Below are 22,319 nucleotides of genomic sequence, written 5' to 3'. Positions count from 1 at the left end.
TATTTAAAACAGCAGGCTATTAGCTTACCCGTTAATCTAAGTCAGTCACATATTTTCACCATTCTCTTCACCTGAGAATCTGGAGTGTATAGGAAAGATGAGAGAAAAAGCCCAAGTCCCATTGCTGTGTGAAAGTCTTTGAGTTTATGTACACATGCCCTAATGCCTGTTTCCCTGCCCTTTTCCTCCTGTCATTGATTACACTTTTTTTCTAAATGTTTATTCATTTTTGAGAGAGAGAGAAAGAGAGAGCAAGGGAGGGGCAGAGAGAGAGGATGGACAGAGGATCTAAAGCGGGCTCTGTGCTGACAGCAGGGAGACAGATCCCGGGCTTGAACTCGTGAACCGTGAGATCATGACCTGAGCCAAAAACAAGAGCTGGTTGCTTAACTAACCGAGCCACCCAGGTGCCCCAATCACATTTTCAATTACTTGTTTGTTGTATGTATTTCGGTTTTGTCTGTGAACTGCATAATAGCAGAAAGCAGATGAGTCTTGCTCACTCTTCTCTGTCTCACATATAACATAAGGCCTAGCTCTTAGCAGGACATCAGTCGAATTATTGAAGTGAATTGAATCAAATGGTTGATCACTAAGAATGTTACATTAGTAACTGGGTATTCTAAAATAAACCTGAATCACAATGTATCCAGATGGAGAGAGATCAGTAAAAATCTTAAAACAGCACCCAACCTTACTTTTCCCGTATTTGTTTATCCCTCCTCTAAACCCGACCCGTGAAAGGGAATAAATAGAGATTAACAGCTTCTCTCTATCCACCTGCTCTCAGGTTTAATTAGCAGTGAAATGGTCAAAAGGCAGGCAGGCAGCAGGAGGGAAAGAGATAAATGAAGCTCTGACACAATCTGATAGCCACAGGTCCCGACTCAGGGTGGTCTGCGTCGAAAGTGTTCGTAAAATGCCAGGATCCTATGTTATTTCTGCTCTGACCAAGCATACTAAATAAGACAAAGCAAAAGACTGTGAAGTCCACATCTTACCTTAAAAATGAAAGTGGCAAGAATTTATATTAATTTTTTTTAAATATTCATTTTTGAGAGACAGAGAGAAAGCAAGCAGGCAAGGGGCAGAGAGAGAGAGAGAGAGAGAGAGAGAGAGAGAGACAGAATCTGAAGCAGGCTCCAGGCTCCAAGCTTTCAGCACAGAGCCCGATGTGGGGCTCAAACTCGTGAACGTGAGATCAAGACCTGAGCTGAAGTCAGATGCTTAAATGACTGAGCCACCCAGGTGCCCCAAGAATTTATATTTTAGATGTTGAAAAGTATAGTGTATCCTCACTTCTGCCTTTTATCTGTGTTTTGTGTATTTCCAAGTGGATTATGCATGTTTGTGTGTGGGATGGTGGCGAATATATACCTTCACTCATGCATGTACCTGTAGCCATCGGTAAATGTGATGGCACTAAACAAAGGCATTTGTTACAGAAAAAATGACAATGATTTACAAGCATTTATTGCCTTTCCTGGTGCTGATAATCCTGGGGGAAGTATTCCCAGCCTGTACAGAATGTAGACAAGAACACAGAAGGTTAGAACTTTGCAACTGCATTCATAATAAGACAGGTTGACTTGCAAATCCTACTGTGCTAATATTTATGATTTGTAATGTATTCTTGCATCCTCTGCTTAGCAACAAGGGAAAAGGGTTTAATGAATATGAATTTGGCAGTGGGGAAGAAATGTGGAGGACTATAGTTATTACATATTGGCACCTTAGCTCAGAATTCCACCCACCATTTGATAAGATTGAATTCTATTTAACTTTCTAAGAAGAAATGAATAAATACTCAAAATGCTATATGCATCCTCTGTTAGAGATAATCTATTTCCTATAACTATTTGCTAAACCATAGCAATTTATTTGGTTTAGCAGTTAATCACTTACACATCACTATCTCATATGTAACCTCTGTCTACACCTGTCAAAACTCTGCTCACTCAGTTTCAGCTCAAATGCTGCTTTTCACCAATGTTTTTCTCTGCACTCCTTAGATTACTAGGAATCAATGCCTCTTTTTATCCAGGCTGTATATAGACATTCTGCTCTGCCTCTCTAAAGGAAGGCTATGTTTGCAGTGCGGAGGTCTTACTGCCCTAACACTATAGGGGGTCGATCTAAATCTGAGGTTCATTAACAGGAAGTCCATCTGCCTAAACATGTGAGTCACATTCTCTAAAATGATCTTCATCAGAGATAAAGATTATCTTTATCTGCTTTACTTCTTTGTCCTATTTCTCATTGCTTCAGAGAAGAAGGAGGTGAGTTATCCAGCCTCTCAAAGACCGAGTTCTTTGCCTGCATTGTTACTCAGTGTCCTACGTGGCTCTGTGCAGCCACTCTTAACTTGGGTTCCCCCTGCCTTGCAGGATAGAACCCACAATTCTTAGCTCATGTTTTCTCCTAGGGCAGAGCCCCAGACAAAATCTTAGGTGCATGCAGTTTATTAGGGAGATAATGTCCAGAGTGGCAGCAAATGATTTGGGAAAGGGATGGAAAGGGAAAGAGGGAAATCCATTATAAGAGTATGTTATCAAAGTCACTGGAGGCAGCAAGGCTCCATCCTGCCTCCAAACTCCTAAGGATCCTGTAGAATGCTTCCCAGAACCATCCACCTAAGGACTGACTAGGAGAACTATTTATCTGTAAGTCCTCTCTCCTGTTGCTTGGAGTAGCCTGTACTTTCGGGGATGCTCACACATGCTTGAGAAATGGGTACTTTAACATCTATGGCACTGGAGCCTTTCCGGGGTGAAAAGTTAAAGATGTGTAGTACAGGTTTGAGGTCAGACATTTTCTGCATAAGGTGAGTCGAAGCCTGCATCAAGCCAGCCATGGCTGAACTTAGAAGTGAGGGTAAGAGAATGAGTTCGGTTAACAGAGGCATATGTAACATTGGGCCTTCAAGAGTCAACACTGAGCAGGCATTACCTATATTTGCAGCCTCATATCCTGCCAGTTCCTGCGTGAAAGGTAACTTGTATTAAAGTGCATGCAGTTGTCCAAATACACCATTCCATTTCATTCTCCTTGCTTTTCCATATTCCAGTGCTTTCACGTTCTCACTGCTCCTCAGCTCCCAAAGCTCTACTTAGGTATTTCTACCTAAGTTCATCTTTCCTTCCCTTGTATTCTTTCACTACACTGTAGTTATTTAGCATAATATTTATATTATATTATATTATATTATATTATATTATATTAATACATAAATATAATATTTATGTATTATGTAATGCAACTATTTTACTGAAGTATAATATTCAATAAAAATGCAAAATTCCTGAGCACGTTGTTTAATGAATTTTCCCAAGATGAACACATCTATGTAACCACCATGTAGATAAAAAATATAATATTACCAGTAGCCCTCCCTTTGTCCCACTATAAACACAAATTCCTCCTCAAAGTAACCACCATCTTGACTTTTATCACTTTAGGTTATTTTTGTCTTTTTAAAAAATGTTGTATAATTGGAATTATACAATTTGTATTCATTTGTCCAATTTCTTTCATCCAATATCCTGTTTGCAAGATCTAAGCACTTGTGCATAGCAATTTTTTCCAGTTCTCTATAGTACTCCGTTGTATCAATATATAACAATTTAGATTTCTTTATTAGTGGACATTGAGGTTATTTTAAGCTTTAGAATATTATGAAGAAAGCCTTGTGATTAAAATCATACATGGCTTTTGATACAAATGTGTATCTATTTCTATTAGGCATATACCTAGGAATGTTTCTTGTCTTAAAGTTTACTTGGGCCTACATTAGTTTAGCTAAGATAGACTTCTTTTGCTTAGTATTCTCCTGGTGTGTGTGGGTTTTTTTGTTTGTTTGTTCGTTTGGGGTGGGTTGGGGTTTTTTTGTTTTGTTTTTTCAATCTTTCAGTCTTTCTTATTCTTATGTTTAAGATTGCTGTTTTGATAGCAACATTTACCTGAGTTTATATTTCTGCTTCTCCAGGAACAAGCTTTGAATTTTCAGTGGGTATGCACGCCTGGGGTAGTGCTTATAGATGGGTAAGTCTGTCTAACTCTGAGGTTGCATATTAGGGAGCCCTTCTTCCAGAAGTCACATTAATTAGTTTGGGACTGATAACTGTCTTAGTGATAAGGGTGCACTAGTGTTAACAGTGCATACATCATGTTTAGTTAGATTAATTTAAAATAAACAATGAATAATGTTTTAGAATAAGTATGTTCTGAATATTACATGGGCATGGGATATACTTATCCTAAAGCATTATTCATTGTTTATCTGAAATTCAAATTTAAGTGGGTATCCTGTTTTTATTTGCTAAATCTGGCAAACTTTGGTAATTTCAGTTTGATAATCAAATATGAGTATTTTGTCTAGTAAGAGTTGATGTAATTACTGATACATTTAAGGTAATATTGGGCATCATACTATTTTTTTAAAATTTACTCCACTCGGGGTGCCTGGGTGGCTCAGTCGGTTTGGTGTCCGACGTTGGCTCAGGTCATGATCTCACGGTTCATGAGTTCGAGCCCCGCATTGTACACTGTGCTGACAGATCGGAGCCTGGAGCCTGCTTCAGAATCTGTGTCTCCCTCTCTGTCTGCCCCTCCCCTACTCTCTCTCTGTCTCTCTCTGCCTCTCAAAAAATAAAGAAACAAACAAAAAAAATTTACTCCACTCATGTTGTATTTTTTCTTCTTGACTAATTTTTGATTAACCAAGAACTTTTTTGGATGTTCTCTTGTAGAAAAACTTCTGTTTCTTGAGAGAAAATACCAAGTATTATTTGCCTTTACCTCCCAGATTCTAGCAGTATCTGTTCATATTGAGTGTTCAGTGGATGTTTGTCAAATGAATGAATGAATGAATGAGGATATTTGTCGTACTTGGCACAACGAATCAAACTAATACAGTTTATCAGCCATTTTATGGGATGAAAAAATCCCATAAAACAACAAAAATCTTAACAATCATTCCAATGTCTTAGAAGATAATTCTAATGGCGTCAACTAAATCTGCATTTTGCATATGTCACATAGCTCTAGCCATCCTCTTCCCAATTAAAATAGCTCAAATCTCCTTCCTCTTACCTATCTCTTTTTCTCCCCTTCTGGGGTTTCAGTTACAGGTCCTATAAATTATTATACACTTCTAAAGTATATCCCATTTATCTTTCTCTTTGTGCTTCAGCTGGATATTTTTCATTAATCTATTTTCTATCTGATTAATCTTCTCTTGAATCCAATCTCCTGTTAAACTCATCTATTAAATTCTCAATTTCAATTATTGTGTTCCCCCTCTCCATGTGATTAATTTTGTAAATTTCAATTCTTTAATGAAAATTGCTACCACCTCTTCTACTTTTCCAGCCTATTAACCATAGTTATTTTAAAGTTTATATCTGATAACTTGAATATCGGGCATGTTAATGGATCTATTTATAATTTTTGTTTAGTCTCTTGTCCTGTTTCTTGATTTGCCTGTTAATTCTTATTTAATACCTGAAACATGTCTAAAAAATTATTAGAATTTCTAGAAAATGTGTTCATTTATTCTTCATAGACTACTCCCCACTTTCCTATAGGATGAATCGTACTGAGTCACTTTTATGTAATCAGGTGCTGAGCTGTTTCAAGGCAGGAGTGCGTAGGTCTTTGGCTAATTCTACCTCTGCTTCACCCTGGCTCCTAGTGTGCAGCTTTGCAAGGGTTCCGAATAAGATTGTAGGGTTATCTACTAGGTTCTTTCCTTCATGGCAGCTCCGAATGCTAAGTTTTGTTACCTTAGCTCCATGAGATTGTTTAAGTCTTTGCTGGATTCTCTCTTTCTTAGTAGCTGCTCTCAGCATTTTGTCTTAAACCTGTAACTATACTTTACTGGTTCAATCCACCCATTCACCAGATAACCTCACATTGTTTAAACCCAGTGGTAGGCCTGGCTAACCATAATCTGATATACTTTTACTTTATTCTAGTTACTAAGGTCTTAAAAATACTGATTTTGCCAAATAATAAATTTAAGAAAACATGAAAATGTTCTAAAATTGGATCGTAGTGATAGCTGCACAACTCTGTACGTTTACCAAAATAAATTAATTTTACATTTATAATGGGTTAATTTCATGGCATATAAATTATACTTCAACAAAACTTTTTTTTAATCCAGAAAAAAAGTCACGTACTATGACAGGAGTGAACATTTTAAGAGACATTACTCTAAAAGAATTACCTTATTTTTTTTTTCTTTACCTGCATTCAGTCTCAATTGTTTTAGATAATAAAAAAAATCAGTCATTCCATAAGTTATGCATCACCTTTTTGCTTCGTATCTTCCTGCCACTTTCCTAGTACTTTCAATAACAAATTTTTGGTGAATAAATTTGTGAAAGGTGTACAAACTCCTTCTTTAACTCATTTCTCTTATAATTGGATAATCATGGGATGAATTTATGACAAGTTTGCAAAAAGGAGCATTGACCACGGTATTTTGACAGGACCCTGGTAAAGAGAACCATATGTTGGCTTACGTTCAGGAAAAGAAAGAATTAGTGTACAAGGTGAAATTCATAACAAGGTTGGCAAACATTTATTAAGTTAAGATGTATGGTAAAAAGCATGTAATTTTGAAATAACTAATTGAGATAACTAAGTTGGATTGTTGCTTGGCCCACAGCAAACATTCTTGGTGGCTATTTTTCCTGTATATAAGTTCCAAGGAATTTCAATTCTTTGTAATTCTTTATTCCATTTCATTTGTTTCTTAAAGAACTTAGGTGTATCCCTTTATTTTTTAAATAAAAAGCAATGAAATAGAGGAAAATAATAAAGGAAAAATGAGTAGAGATAATATTTACAATTTTTCATCTATTTACTTATTTGTTCGAATTCCCTTTTGGCCAATTTTTCCCGCTATAGTTGTTTGAGAATGTTTCCATAAAATATTAAATTATATCACGTACTTGAGTAAATGCATGCAATTACTAAAGGACATTATTTGAATAAGCATATACCTTATAATGAAGGTGATTAGCATCATTTCAATACACAAGTTCCTTTATGGTTACTAAAGAGTCATTATCTCTAAGCCAGAGAATATATGAAGCTAAAGCCTCACTACTCGAGGTATTCATATTGCAAGACAGCTATAGTAGAAAATAATCGGGTCTGGAAATGTTCCACACTGGCATTTAAATTGGAATTACCCACCAAAACATCAATACACCTTTAGTTATTTTTTTTCCTCAGTGTCTGGAATTAACAACAAGACCATAAGGGCATTTGCTGGGGATTAAAGTCTAATAGCAGTTTCTGGCCAAATCAGCTTCAAACCATTGACTTCAACTACTTATTATACCCTACGATATAGTCCAAAGACTGTTTTATCTATATCTATATCTATATCTATATCTATATCTATATCTATATCTATACCTATCTGTATCATCTATCTATATATATCAGCTATATCATCTACCTGTATTTATATTTTACATTTTGTCTTCCCATTGCTAAGAATTCCCATTATTTCTTTTTTTGAATGGAAATCTGGTCTACTGTCAGAATGATTCTACTGGTGATTTGTATACTTTTCACTTTAGTTAAGGTTTGTCTGTCATCAAATGTGACCCCTGCATATTATTATATTTGGTAGATCTTTGCAAGCAAAATTCTCCATCTCCTCAAAACTGGCTGCTGCCAATTTGTGTCTGACCGCCCACTTTCATGATATAATGCCAATTGGATTGTGACACTTCTGTGCTTAAAATCCTTCAATAATTCCCCATAGCCTTCAGGCAAAAATCCAAACCCCTTTGCTTGGCATATAGAACTCTTAATAAAATGCCTGATTCCTGTCTGCTACTTCACACTCATGCTCATTTCCCACTATTGTCCCTACACAACCTTTGTTTTCATCATTTGGAACTTTCTGTAGCTCCCTCAGTCATCAGGCTCTTGAGCCTGCAGCTTTCTCACTTCAGAATTTTCATTCTTCTCACTATATCCTTCATCTAATTACTACCAAAATATAGCCTTCTTTTCTTCCATTCTTGTGTACATTCTTGATCACAGTCTTTATGACATTGTGCTGTCATTGTGGGGCTAATGGCTGTTCTCTTGTAGAAAAACTTCTGTTTCTTGAGAGAAAATACCAAGTATTATTTGTCTTTACCTCCCAGATTCTAGCAGTATCTGTTCATATTGAGTGTTCAGTGGATGTTTGTCAAATGAATGAATGAACGAATGAGGATATTTGTCGTACTTGGCACAACGAATCAAACTAATACAGTTTATCAGCCATTTTATGGGATGAAAAAATCCCATAAAACAACAAAAATCTTAACAATCATTCCAATGTCTTAGAAAATAATTCTAATGGCGTCAACTAAATCTGCATTTTGCATATGTCACATAGCTCTAGCCATCCTCTTCCCAATTAAAATAGCTCATATCTCCTTCCTCTTACCTGTCCTCCTTTCTTATCAGGCTATAGAAATCTTTTGTCTTAGTTTTAAACCAACTATTCAAATTTTAGAATCCTTCAGTGAACTAAAAGTTGTTAAATAGTTATGTGTCAAGCCAATACTTCATTTTATTATCTATTAAAACATTAAAACAGGGACGCCTGGGTGGCTCAGTCGGTTGGGCGTCCGGCTTTGGCTCAGGTCATGAACTCGCTGTTCGTGGGTTTGCGCCCTGCATCCGGCTTTGTGCTGACGGCTCAGAGCCTGGAGCCAGCTTTGGATTCTGTGTCTCCCTCTCTCTGCCCCTCCCCTGCTCATGCTCTGTCTCTCTCTGTCTCTCAAAAATAAATAAACGTTAAAAAAATTTAAAAAAATAAAATAAAAATAACCCACTAAAACAGACAGACTATGCAGAAGCATCAGTATATACCAAGTCAAGTCAGTTTTATGTGTGCTTCAATACCTAATTCATATAAATCCTTTCAAGGGATTCCCCAGAGACATTTTTAGTTTGAAATTCATAGCTAAATCAGAAGCTATTTATAAAAACACTCTCACCAAAATTCTCTTTGTTCTTTAAGTTTTTTTTTTTTTAATTTTTTTTTTCAACGTTTATTTATTTTTGGGACAGAGAGAGACAGAGCATGAACAGGGGAGGGGCAGAGAGAGAGGGAGGCACAGAATCGGAAACAGGCTCCAGGCTCCGAGCCATCAGCCCAGAGCCTGACGCGGGGCTCAAACTCACGGACCGCGAGATCGTGACCTGGCTGAAGTCGGACGCCTAACCGGCTGCGCCACCCAGGCGCCCCTGTTCTTTAAGTTTTAATTGTCTTAGCCATCCCCATTTCTTTGTACTTTTCATACTTCAAGATGATTTGTTCAAAATATGGATTATTTATTTGTCATACCCTGCACTCTTCTGAATTGCTGTCTATCCAGGAATGATGATTTAGTAAAAGAGACAAGGGCATACTCTGAAACTGCTCTGTTCATGTGTGTTCTTCCCTTTGGATGAGCCCTAGCCATGACTTTGGAGTTGTAAAAATGTTGGCTCTTGCCATTGCCAAAATCAATGAAATAGTTACTAATTAGCTCTGTAAGTAGTGACACCCATATTCAATCCAGAAATCCAGAAATCACTTTTAAACCTTTCTCTCCTCTTGTCCATCTTGTCTACACTATATCTTAAATTTCAATTTCCTGTCAGACTTTTCACGTATATCGTGCAGTCTCTGCTTTGGAAGGGTTCCAAATATGATGATCTATCTAAGTAGTATCATATCACAGAAGCCAACAATGTATACAGTTCTGGAATGACTTCAGAAGGTTACTCATACTCAGAAGGTATCATCTCAATTTGCCAGATAAAGTTAAATTAGGAAGAAAAATAAACATTTTCAATTTAAGGGATGAAAGGTGATCCAACAAAGGTGAACAACAATAACAACAACAAAATCTGTTGAAAGGTCTTGAGATGACAATTTCTGATGGTCCTACCTGTCCTCCTCTCTCACCCATGACTCTGTATCAGTATGGTAGTTACTCAGCAAAGAACTACTGAATTGGAGGCTATCATACATTCAAAAATGAATACTTTTTCTCACAAACCATTCTTGTGAAGTATTCCTTGCTCCTGGTTTTTCTTTAAATGTATTTTCCCAGACCGTTCTACTAAATATCCCTAAAAATATCTGAATGAAATTTTGCCCATTTAATCTTGCCTGTTTGGACTGTGTAATCCATTTCAAAAGATAATAAAAAACCACAACTGTGTAGATATTAGCATAAATAGCATTGTGTGTATTCTGTTTGCTCTATTTTCCATTTACTTTTATTAGATGGATCAAATAACGAATAAATACCTGTTTAACCTTATTGGGTGCATTGTCCCATGCCCTCTTAACTCTTATACATTTTATCCCCAAAGATACCATTCAGCTTTGGTGGTATAGTGGTGAGTATAGCTGCCTTTCAAAAGATGCCATTCATTCACTTACAAACATTTAATGAGAACCTACTGTTTGCATGAAGCTGCACAAGGACATGGAAATCCAGCAGTAAAAAACAACAAAATAACATTCTTCTGCTTTCATGGAACTTACTTCTTACTGGGAATGACACAAAACAGTGACTAAGTTTCTAAAACAAGTCCCTGACTTGATCCATTCCAAAATATTAGTTACATATAGTCATTATTGTTTGTATAATTAGATTGTCAAAAGTAAAGGAATAAACTAGACAGTTGGAGGGGTGAGGAAGAGAACAAATTTTAAGTTATTTATTCAGACATGCCCTTAGTGTCTTTTATTTAGGAGCTATAGATTTTTAACATTAAATTGGCTTCACATTTTTATCAGTGTTACCAGAACATTGTATATGGGTTAGCATTGTCACAAAGATTCTACAGAGATTATTTTTCCTTTAAATGAATTTCCTTAAAATGTTTATAGTGCATCCATTTTCCTGAGTATGAGGAGATTTATGTACATAAAAAGAAACAGTCCTTTTGAAACCAGTACCAATATCACATAACATTGATGATGGAATACTCAGTTGTAAGTTTTTTCTCCTTCCCATAGGCCACTATCTGTGTTAAAGCAAGGCTTAGGTAACTGCTATAAAAGCACTCTTATCTTATTAAGCCTCTTGGGTAGATAAAAATAGGACACATTTAACTCAGGTGAATGAGAAAAATCTTTAAACTTCCAGGTTTTGATATTTTATGTGTGGGAGGGGTAGGCATTTACAGGGAACAAGCAGATTCTCAACAAAACAGTATTTTATTGATAAACGAATGTTATTTTCCTTCATTGTTGCAATAGGATCTAGTACCTTTCATTCACAATCGTCTATGAAAACTTTGGAAAATTCAGCAGTTTGAAGCACCAATGTGGATAATGAGAATCACCTGATCCACATGCTCTGAATGGATACAATAATAGTCTGTATTACAATGAATGTAGAATTGCACCCTTCTTCAGGGATGCCCTTCTTGTAGAATCTGAAAATATGCAGCCTGTAAAGGGCTGGTATTTTGGAAGAGATGTGAAGCTTTTCCAATAGAACTCAGCTCTTATCATTCATGCATGCATGCATGCATTCATTCAACATGTATTTCTTGAGTGTCCGTGTAAGGAAACTAGTGTCAATATAAGGAAGCCCCCTAACTTCCTTAATAATCAAGTCCCAACCCTCCCTAAAGTTCAAGAATGCTCATGTTTCTCTTTCCTTTGGGAATTGCTCCCTAACTCTTGCTGCCACTGCCATAATGACCTTAGGATTTTCTTACAGACTAAATGTCAGGCACTGTGAACACATTAGAGAATACAAACATAAATAATACACGGCCCCTACTTACCCTCAAGGAGCCTGTATTCCTGAGGGAGATAGAAAGAAGACAGATGCTATTTTTAAAAAAGTTTAATACATGTTACACGTGGGTATTTGCAGAAGGATTAATAAAGCACAGAATATCTTTTAGATAGGTCAAGTCTTCCTAGAGATAAAAGGACACATGATGCTACTTTCTAAACATGCATAGGAAGGAGTTAAGCAGATAAGGAAGGTAGCACAGGAAGAAGGATGCAGGCGTTTCAGACAAAAAGATTCAGAGTACAAAGGCACAGAGGCACGAAACAGCACAGCATCCAGGGAAATATAAGCACTTATGCATGGATGGAGCAAAGGATATATTTAAGGAAACAGGAGTAAATCTAAAGAAGTAGATGGAAGAAAATTTATGAAAGAACTTACATCTTAAGGTTGAGGAATTTGAATTTATCTACTACTACTGGAGGACTACTAAGGATTTTGAGCAGTAAAGTAAAAGGATCAGGTTTATGAGGTGATGAGCCTAGAGGCAGGGAAATTTGGGAGGAGATCATTGTGTTCATCTAGACAAATAGGGTGAGTGTCTGAAGGCATGATGAAAATAATGATTATTGAAAGGGAGAAGATAGAATGGTGTTGAAAGTGACCAGGAAGGAATTTGTGACTGAGTTTTGGAGTTGAGTGAGAAGGAGGAACATGAAACACATCCAAGGTTTTGTTGGGGGAAAGTGGGTATATGTTGGTGCTTGGCATAAGACGTAGGATGGAGGATGAAGGAGGTGAAGCAAGTATTTCATTGCCAAGTTTGAAATAGATGTGCTACCTCCCTGTTCAGTAGGCCATTCATATACGTCTGACACCAAGAAGGAAGTTCTCGGCTAAAGATGACTATACTGATATTTAAGAGTTTTCAGGGCTACCATTAGCATCCTATACTGTTGAAAAAGGTTATAAAACGTAAAATTTAACCAAACATATGTGGTAATATGTTAGAATTACTGTACAGTATCTCTAGACCCACTAAATTTAAACACAATGCATTAAATGAAAAGATATATTTTTTTATAACTTATGAACCCGAAATATGAATATATTTAAAACTTGTATGCAGGACCACTGTAATGCAATTAAATCATGTTATAAAAGAGGCCATCAAGCAAGATAGAAAAAGTGCAGAAAGCTACCATTTTTCTTTCCTTATAATTTTATTATGCATGAGGTGGAGAAGAGCCACTTTACAGGGGTTTTAAAGTGACCAATTAGTTTAGCCCAATTATGGAAAGAGCCTAAATGTCCATCAACTGATGAATGGATAAAGAAATTGTGGTTTATATACACAATGGAATACTACTTGGCAATGAGAAAGAATGAAATATGGCCTTTTGTAGCAACGTGAATGGAACTGGAGAGTGTTATGCTAAGTGAAATAAGTCATACAGAGAAAGACAGGTACCATATGTTTTCACTTTTATGTGGATCCTGAGAAACTTAACAGAAGACCATGGGGGAGGGGAAGGAAAAAAAAAAGATTAGAGAGGGAGGGAGCCAAAGCATAAGAGACTGTTAAAAACTGAGAATAAACTGAGGGTTGATGGGGGGGGGAGGAGGGAGGGAAAAGTGGGTGATGGGCATTGAGGAAGGCACCTTTTGGGATGAGCACTGGGTGTTGTATGGAAATCAATTTGACAATGATTCATATTAAAAAAAGAAAAGAAAGAAAACAAATGGCCTAGTGTGCCATGCCAGGGAGTTTAGATTTTAACCAGGTGATGGGAAGCCATTGAAAGATTTTTGGGTTTTTTTAAGTTTATTTATTTATTTTGAGAGAGACAGAGAGAGCAAGAGCGAGGGAGGAGCAGAGAGAAAGGGAGAGAGAGAAAGAGAGAAGGTAGACTCAAGTAGGCTCTGTGCCATCAGCTCAGAGCCCAATGTGGAGCTCAATCTCACAAAACTGTGAGATCATGACCTGAAAGATTTTATGAGGGAAATAACATTACCAGACTTAAGGCTATATAAAGTTAATGCTAATAGCAGTGAGAATGATGAGAAGGAATGAGGGAAGATTGTGATCAGGAGAGAAATCTGGTATGTTATTTTAATAATCTAGATAAATTTTGAGTCAGACACTTACAATAGAACAGGTACAATTCCAGGAACTACTAATAATAGTATTACTGTATATAAAGAGCTTGTAGTTATTGAGTACTTTTCCTGTACTAGGCGCTTTTCAAATCCTTACATGTATTATTTTACTTAATTCTCATAACCGCCCTATGAAATAGGTATTATTATTTTTTCCCATTTTTTTTATATGAGGAAACTGAGATACCAAGAGACTAAGTAACATACCCGAGATTATACAGCACTAGGATTAAGTTACGGCACTAGGATTCACATTAGATATTGTGATGCTAGAATCCTTGCTCTTGACCATTATGCCTCAAAGGATTCCTTGTCAAAAAGAATGGATATCCTTGGGCTTTCTGAACACATGGGGCTTATGTAGTAGTTATGAGTCATCATGTGAAATTAAAATTTCATCCAAACAATTTAATTAGATTGTCAATAAAGACCTGGAGAAGGAAGAGGCAAAAAAGTTGTGTCTATATTGTTGAAAATTACTGGATTTCTAACACCATTGTATTCACTGTTAATACCATTTGACTAAGAGTTAGAAAACATTAATTTCATCTCTGTCCTCACCTAGCTGAGCGACCAGCCTATCACTGAGTCTTGTACTCCTAATTTAACGGATGAACAGGCTGGACAAAATTATTTTTAAGGCTTCTTCCAGGTCTAACATTTTGTAATTCTGAGTGTCAGCCAAGAGGGTGCTACAAAGCAGCTATTGGTTTGGCTAGGGGGACAGAAATCCTTGAATAAGCCTGTCATCTGCAGCCCATGTGAAGCTTTGGCAGTAGTAATATGCTTGGCAAATGATAGCTTGTACCAAGCACTCAGGGTAAATTCAACTGTTCTTGCCAAGAATTAATTGCCTCACTCTGTGGTCACCATCTCAGGCTATTGGATTAGTTTGCTTGGGCTGCAGTTATTAATGCAGAAATGAAATTTGAAAAGTCAGGGGTAGCCTCCACAAAAACATACTTTATTGATGCAATTTATAAGCAGTTCCCAGGCCAAAGAGAATGGTCAACTAGGGGTGCCGATGTAAGTAAAATATTTGAGCATGAAGCATTGTACAATAGCAGAAGAACAATACCATATGTTTATTTGCTCTTCAGAGTTTTTCTATTCCTTTTTATTTGAATAAAAGCAAATAGTCCAGCTAGGTTAAAGTAAAGATTCATCTTTCCTTCTTATATCCAATTCCTCAAATATCACTCCTCAGGAGTAGCCACTATTTGCAGTTTCTTTCATATCATTTCACAAAATCTATGATTCTATAAGCATCTCTGATATTCTCTCCTTCTACATACACACATTTGATTATTTTATATTTGTTTTTCTGAAACTTGCTTTCATTAATGAGTATATGGACATCTTATCTACACATAGAAATAAACACTGTTTGTTTGTTTGTTTGTTTATGGCTGCTGATGAACCATAATTTTTTGCCTGTACCAGATTTTCTTGGCTATACCATAATGTAACAAAAAATCTCTAATTGTGAAATTATAGAGTTATTATTAATTTGAAGTGTTCTTTATACATGCAGAAAAGTTTTACTTTGTCTACATATATTGCAAATGATATTTCTATATTAATTTTTTTCTTTATAAAAATATTTCTAAAATATAGAAATTTACTGTACATATAGTATTTGGCTATAAAACTATATGCACAGTAAAAATTGTTATTACCTTACTGTACATCTTCAGTTTCTTTTATGCCTTTGCATAATACTTTCATTTTTTAACATTTAAATATTTGATCCATGTAAAATTTATTTTGATATAATAGATGATAAAGAGAACCAGGTTAATTTACTAGTGAGCTATTTGTCCCAATAACATTTATTGAATGCCTCAGCTTTTCCCACTGACGTTTATATGCTTAATTCCATACAGAGTATCTTTAGTCTTATTTCTGCTCATCTATTCTCTCTGTGTTTCCTTACAGCGGTACCAATATTTTTTATTGAAGTGGCATTTTAATATGTACAAATATCTTGTATGATTACACTCTACCGTTATTCCATTTTCTCTTCTTTTTTAATTAAAAAAACTTGTGGGGTGGGGTGCCTGGGTGGCTCAGTCAGTTAGCGTCTGACTTTGGCTCAGGTCATGATCTCACAGTTCGTGAGTTCAAGCCCCATGTCAGGCTCTGTGCTGACAGCTCAGAGCCTAGAGCCTGCTTCAGATTCTGTGTCTCCCTCTCTCTCTGCCCCTCCTCCACTCATGCTCTGTCTCTCTCTCTCTCCTTCAAAAATAAGTAAAAACATTAAAAAATTTTTTTTAAATTGTGGGGATAAAAATACAGCATAGACAATATAATCAGTAACATTGTAACAACTTTTTATGGTGACAGATGATAACTACACTTACCATGATGAGCACTGTGTAATACATAGAATTGTTGAATCACTATGTTATACACATGAAACTAACATAACATTGTATGTCAACTATGCTTCAATAAGCAAAAGAAAAGAAAGAAAAATACTAAAATAATATTGATATGGAAAAGTTAGGTTAAAGAGAGTACAGTTTGATACTGAATCAATAGTTGAAAGACTTTTTTTTTAAGTTTGAGACTCCATTATTGGTGTATAGAAATGTAACAGATTTCTGTAAGTTGATTTTGTACCCTGATACTTTACTGAATTTACTAAATTACTTTACTGAATTTACTTTACTGTATCAGTTCTAGCAGTGTTTTGATGGAGTCTTTCAGATTTCTACATAGAGTATCACGATGTCTGCCAGTAGTGGAAGTTTGACTTCTTCTTGCTAATTTGGATGCCTTTTATTTCTTTTTGTTGTCTAATTGCTGTGGCTAGGACTTCTACTTATATGTTAAATAATAATGGTGAGAGTGGACATCTCTATCTTGTTCCTGACCATAGAGAAAATGCTCTCAGTTTTTTCCCATTCAGGGTGATATTGGCAGTGAGTTTTTCATGTATGGCCTTTATACCTACTTTGTTGAGGGTTTTTATGAATGATGTTGTACTTTGTCAAATGCTTTTTCTGCACTTATTGAAAGGATCATATGTATTAATTATTTTATATATTTGGGTGCTCCCATTTGGGTACATGAGTATTTTCTTTTTTCTTTGGAACATAAATATTTTCAATGTTGTATTTCTTGTTTGTCCCCTTTATGATTATATAATGCTTTTCTATACACTAATAATGAAGCCACAGAAAGAGAAATTAAGGGATCAGTCCCATTTAAAATGCATCCAAAACAACAAGATACCTAGAAATAAACCTAACAAAGAGGTAGAAGATCTTTACTCTGAAAACTATAAAATACTGAAAAAAGAAATTGAATATGACACAAAGAAATGAAAAAACATTCCATGCTTATGGGTTGGAAGAACAAATATTGTTAAAGTGTCTATATTAGGGGCGCCTGGGTGGCACAGTCGGTTAAGCGTCCGACTTCAGCCAGGTCACGATCTCGCGGTCTGTGAGTTCGAGCCCCGCGTCAGGCTCTGGGCTGATGGCTCGGAGCCTGGAGCCTGTTTCCGATTCTGTGTCTCCCTCTCTCTGCCCCTCCCCCGTTCATGCTCTGTCTCTCTCTGTCCCAAAAATAAAAAAAAATAAATAAATAAATAAAAGTTGAAAAAAAAAAGAAAAAAAATTTTAAAAAAAATGTCTAGATCCAAGGCAATCTAGACATTTAATGCAATCCCTATCCAAATACCAATGGTATTTTTCACAGAATTAGAAAAAACAATCTTAACATTTTTATGGAACCACAACGGAGCCCAAAGCAATCTTAGAAAAGAAAAGCAAAGCTGGAGGCATCACAATTCCAGACTTCAAGTTATATTACAGAGCTATAGTGCTCAAAACAGTATGGTACTGAGACAAAAATAGACACACAGATCAATGGAACAGAATAAAAAAAAAACACCCATAAATGAACCCACAACTAATGGTCAACAAATCTTTGAAAACACAGGAAAGAGTATCCAATGGAAAAGACAATCTCTTCAACAAATGGGGTTGGGAAAACTGGACAGCTACATGTAGAAAAATGAAAATGGACCGCTTTTTTACATCATACACAAAAATAATTTCAAAATGGATTAAAGACCTAAATGTTACACTTGAAACCATAAAAATCCTAGAGGAGAACACAGGCAGTAATTTTTTGGCATGGACCATAGCAACTTCTTTCTAGATATGTCTCTGGAGACAAGGAAAACAAAAGCAAAAATCAACTATTGGGACTTCATCAAAATAAAAAGCTTCTGCACAGCAAAGAAAATAGTCAACAGAACTAAAAGACAATCTATGGAACAGGAGAAGAATTTTGCAAGTAACATACTTTATAAAAGGTTAGTATGCAAGATATATAAAGAACTTACAAAACTTAACACCTAAAAAAATGAAAAGTCCAATTAAAAATGGGCAGAAGACATAAATAGACATTTTTCCAATGAATATGTACAGATGACCAATAGATACATGAAAAGATGCTCAACATCACTCATCAGCAGGGAAATACAAATCAAAACTACAATGAGATGTCACCTCATACCTGTCAGAATGGCTAAAATCAATAATACAAGAAACAACAGGTGTTGGCAAGGATGTGGAGAAAGGAGAACCCTCATTCACTATTGGTGGGAATGTAAACCGGCCAGCCACTCTGGAAAAAAGTATGGAGTTTCTGTAAAAAGTTAAAAATAGAACTCCTTACCATTTAGCAATTGCACTACTAAGTATTTTCTGAAGAATACAAAAATACTAATTCAAAGGGATACATTCATCCTGATATTTATAGCAACATTATCTACAATAGCCAAATTATGGAATCAGCCTAAGTTTTCATCAACTGATGAATAAAGATGTGGTATGTATATATACAATGAAACATTATTCAGCAATAAAAGTGAATGAAATCTTGCCATTTGCTATGACATGGATGGAGCTAGAAGTATTATGCTAAGTGAAATAAGTCAGTCAGAGAAAGAAAAATACCATATGATTTCACTCATGTGTGGAATTTAAGAAACAAAAGAAAAGTCCAAGGGAGAAAAAGAGAGAAAGAGAGAGAGAGGGAAACCAAGAAACAGACTCTTAATTATAGAGAACAAAGTGATGGTTACCAGAGGGGAGGTGGGTGGGGGAATTGGTGAAATAAATGATGGGGGATTAAGGAGTACACTTGTGATGAGCATTGGGTATTGTATGGAAGTGTTTAATTATCATATTGTACACCTGAAACTAATATTACACTGTATGCTAACTAACTGGAATTTAAATGAAAACTTAAAATAAAAAAAACCAAAATGTTTTAAAAGACTGAATCTCAAATATGAAAGTAGTTTGATGAATAGTTGGAAGAACAAAGAAAGTGTTTTTTGTTTGTTTGTAATGTTCATTTATTTTTGAGAGAGAGACACAGAGCATGAGGGGGGAGGAGCAGAGAGAGAGGGAGACACAGAATCATAAGCAGGCTCCAGGTTCTGAGCTCTCAGCACAGTGCCAGATGCAGGGCTCGAACACACAAACTGTGAGATCATGACCTGAGTCGAAGTCAGACGCTTAACTGACTGAGCCATCCAGGCACCCCCAAAGAAAGTGCTTTTTGAGAGTAAGTTGCTATGACTTTTTTTTCTGTTTATTTATTTATTTTGAGAGAGAGAGAGAGAGAGAGAGAGAGAGAGCAAGCAGGGAAGATGAAGAGAGAGAGAGAGAACCCCAAGCATAGAGCCCCACATGAGGCTGAGTCTCATGAACCATGAGATCATGACTTGAGCTGAAATCCAGAGTCAAGCACTCAACTGACTGAGCCACCCAATCGCCCCTTGGTACTCCTTTTTTACCTCAAAGTAATATTTAAAGATTTTAGCGTGGATTTCCTACTAACAAGGACATTCACCCCACACATGAATTTGATTTCTTTTTGCTTTGAATATTTACGGGTATTATAGTTAAAGTTCTGGGGCACCTGGGTGGCTCAGTCAGTTAAACGTCTGACTTCAGGTCAGGTCATGATCTTGTGGTTCACAAGTCAAAACCCTGCATCTGACTCTGTGCTGACAACTCAGAGCCTGGAGCCTGCTTCGGATTCTGTGTCTTCCTCTCTCTCTGTTCCTCCCATTTGCGCTCTGTCTCTCTCACTCAAAAATGAATAAATGTTCTTCTAGGGCAGGTATGTTCTTATTTTATTTATTCATTTACTTATTTGTTAAACAAATACAGATTTAGTGTGCGCTCGCACACACACACACGTGTGTGTGTGTGTGTGTGTGTGTGTGTGTGAGTGTGAACATCTAGAGTGCTAATAATGTAGGTCCTGGCTGCATCGTTATGTTCACTTGGTGAACAATATTCAAACTGTATACTTACATATGTACTTTTCTGTAGGCATTCATGCTTTTAAAAGTTCTAAAATGTGATACAATTAACTTTTAAAAATCTCATGTAATGGTTTCACAAAAAGAAAAAAATTGAGACTCCTGACTAGCAGCTTGGATCTACATGTAAATCCAAAAGTTTTATGACTATATTTGCCTATTTTGTAATATTTGTCACTTGTTATTTGTGAACCAAGGACTTTGTCAAAGCTTCTGTCTACTACACTGTTGAATGATTTCTGCCAATAAAATACAGAAAGAATTACATCTTATTTGGCTAAACTTTATGGTAATACAAATGTTAGATCATACAGGGTGAACTGTATACTGAATCTGCTTCCACGGGCACAGCATACATATGTAAAAATTCAAATAGTTCATAGCTTTGTTCTTAATAATTCCTGGTATTCACTTCTATGATTAATTTGCAAGACTTTTGTATTTAAATTCTGTCATATTTCCTATCTCTAGTAGACTCTAGAAGTTTTTGCATTTGAAATGAGATTTTCTTTGTGTTTGGTAGTTCCTATAAAATGATCTATTTTCTGTTTGATTTGATAACTGCATCTCCAGTGGCAAATGAGAGGGAAACAGCAAATTTGAATAACTTAGTCTTTAAAAATGCCATCAATAATTATGTTTTGTTTATTAATATAGATCCCAGTGATCAGGATTTTCTTTATGCTACAAAATGTAGACATGTACACAGAGAGAGCTACTAAGCTGCCAATACCAAAGGGTTATACCTTCTATTAGCACAGTAAATGAATCTGAACCTAGTATAGACTCTGCTGCACTTCTACAATTACCTGGTACACTTTGGAAATAAAGAAGTGGGAATGCAAGCAACATAATTATATGACCAAGCTCTGGAGGAAAGATTTCAGAGTTAAGGTAGAGTGTATTTGGAAGAGAATAAATATAAAATGACCTGAATCTCCAAGAAACTTAATTTTGAGAACAAGTTACATCAAATAAGTAGTTAACTAAGTTCTAGATACTTCTGGAAAATAGTATATGTTGCCATTGAGTCATTTTGAGATTGAATAAGAGCCTATCTACTAAAAGGATGCTTCTGAGTGACAACCAGGGAACTAGAGAGTATATCAACAGTGCTACTCTACCAACATTGGCGTTCTCCAAATCAGCTCTACATGCACAACACTACTTAATTGAGAAACAAAATTCAGAACTGACCCTTGAAAAATTATGGGCATTGGTAGTCTAGATAAAAGTGAAGTAATGTCTAAAGGGAAGGGAGACTACAAACTGGCAGCAATAAGGAATTTTTAAAAATCTGTATATGAACTGAATTATATTAAGAGTTGGAGACTCATAATCTATTATTAGAACTTTACGTTTTCTGAGTTTCTGTAATTTTTGTTCCTGATAAAGCTTCTTATCAAAAGCTTTTCCATTTTCCTGGATGCAGATGGGTGGTGGATGGTGATTGTAGCATCATGGGAACTTAAGTTGGATATGGAGGTTAATAATATTTGCTTGGGATGACTCTATGCATGTATGTATATGCATTGAGGCAGATGCAGGGAGAAGTCAAATAGAAGTCTAGATGACTGCTCCATTAAAGTCTTAAAAAGATAGAGAATCCACATACAAGCCAAAGAAAGCAAGATATCTAAACAAGATCAAAGATGAAAATGGAGTGTTGTTGATAATATAGGCATAATTTCCCAAACCCCTGGGTAGCTGGCATGACTTTTTATAAAGAAACATTAAAGACATGGACACTTTCCTGGTACTAATATGAAACGCCTAATTTCTAGTCTGCCATTCTGTTATCTACAAATCCAAACTCTACCATCTTTAATGGGTTGGGTTTAGTCATACATCCTCAACAAAGTCTTCAGTAATGAAAAAAGTCAGTGACTCTCAATAATGGCTGCACAATAGAATTAATGATGAGTTTTCTATGTTTGTTTTGTTTTTAAATTTCAGTGTCCATACCTGACCCCAAATAAATCATATCAGGCTTTCAGGAGGTGGGTTCTGAGTTACATCACAGTAGG

This window comes from Prionailurus bengalensis, chromosome B4 (genome assembly GCF_016509475.1).
Source record: "Prionailurus bengalensis isolate Pbe53 chromosome B4, Fcat_Pben_1.1_paternal_pri, whole genome shotgun sequence".
Taxonomy (NCBI): Eukaryota; Metazoa; Chordata; class Mammalia; order Carnivora; family Felidae; genus Prionailurus; species Prionailurus bengalensis.
The sequence above is the reverse complement of the archived record's forward strand: the minus strand, read 5'-3'. Positions refer to the sequence as shown.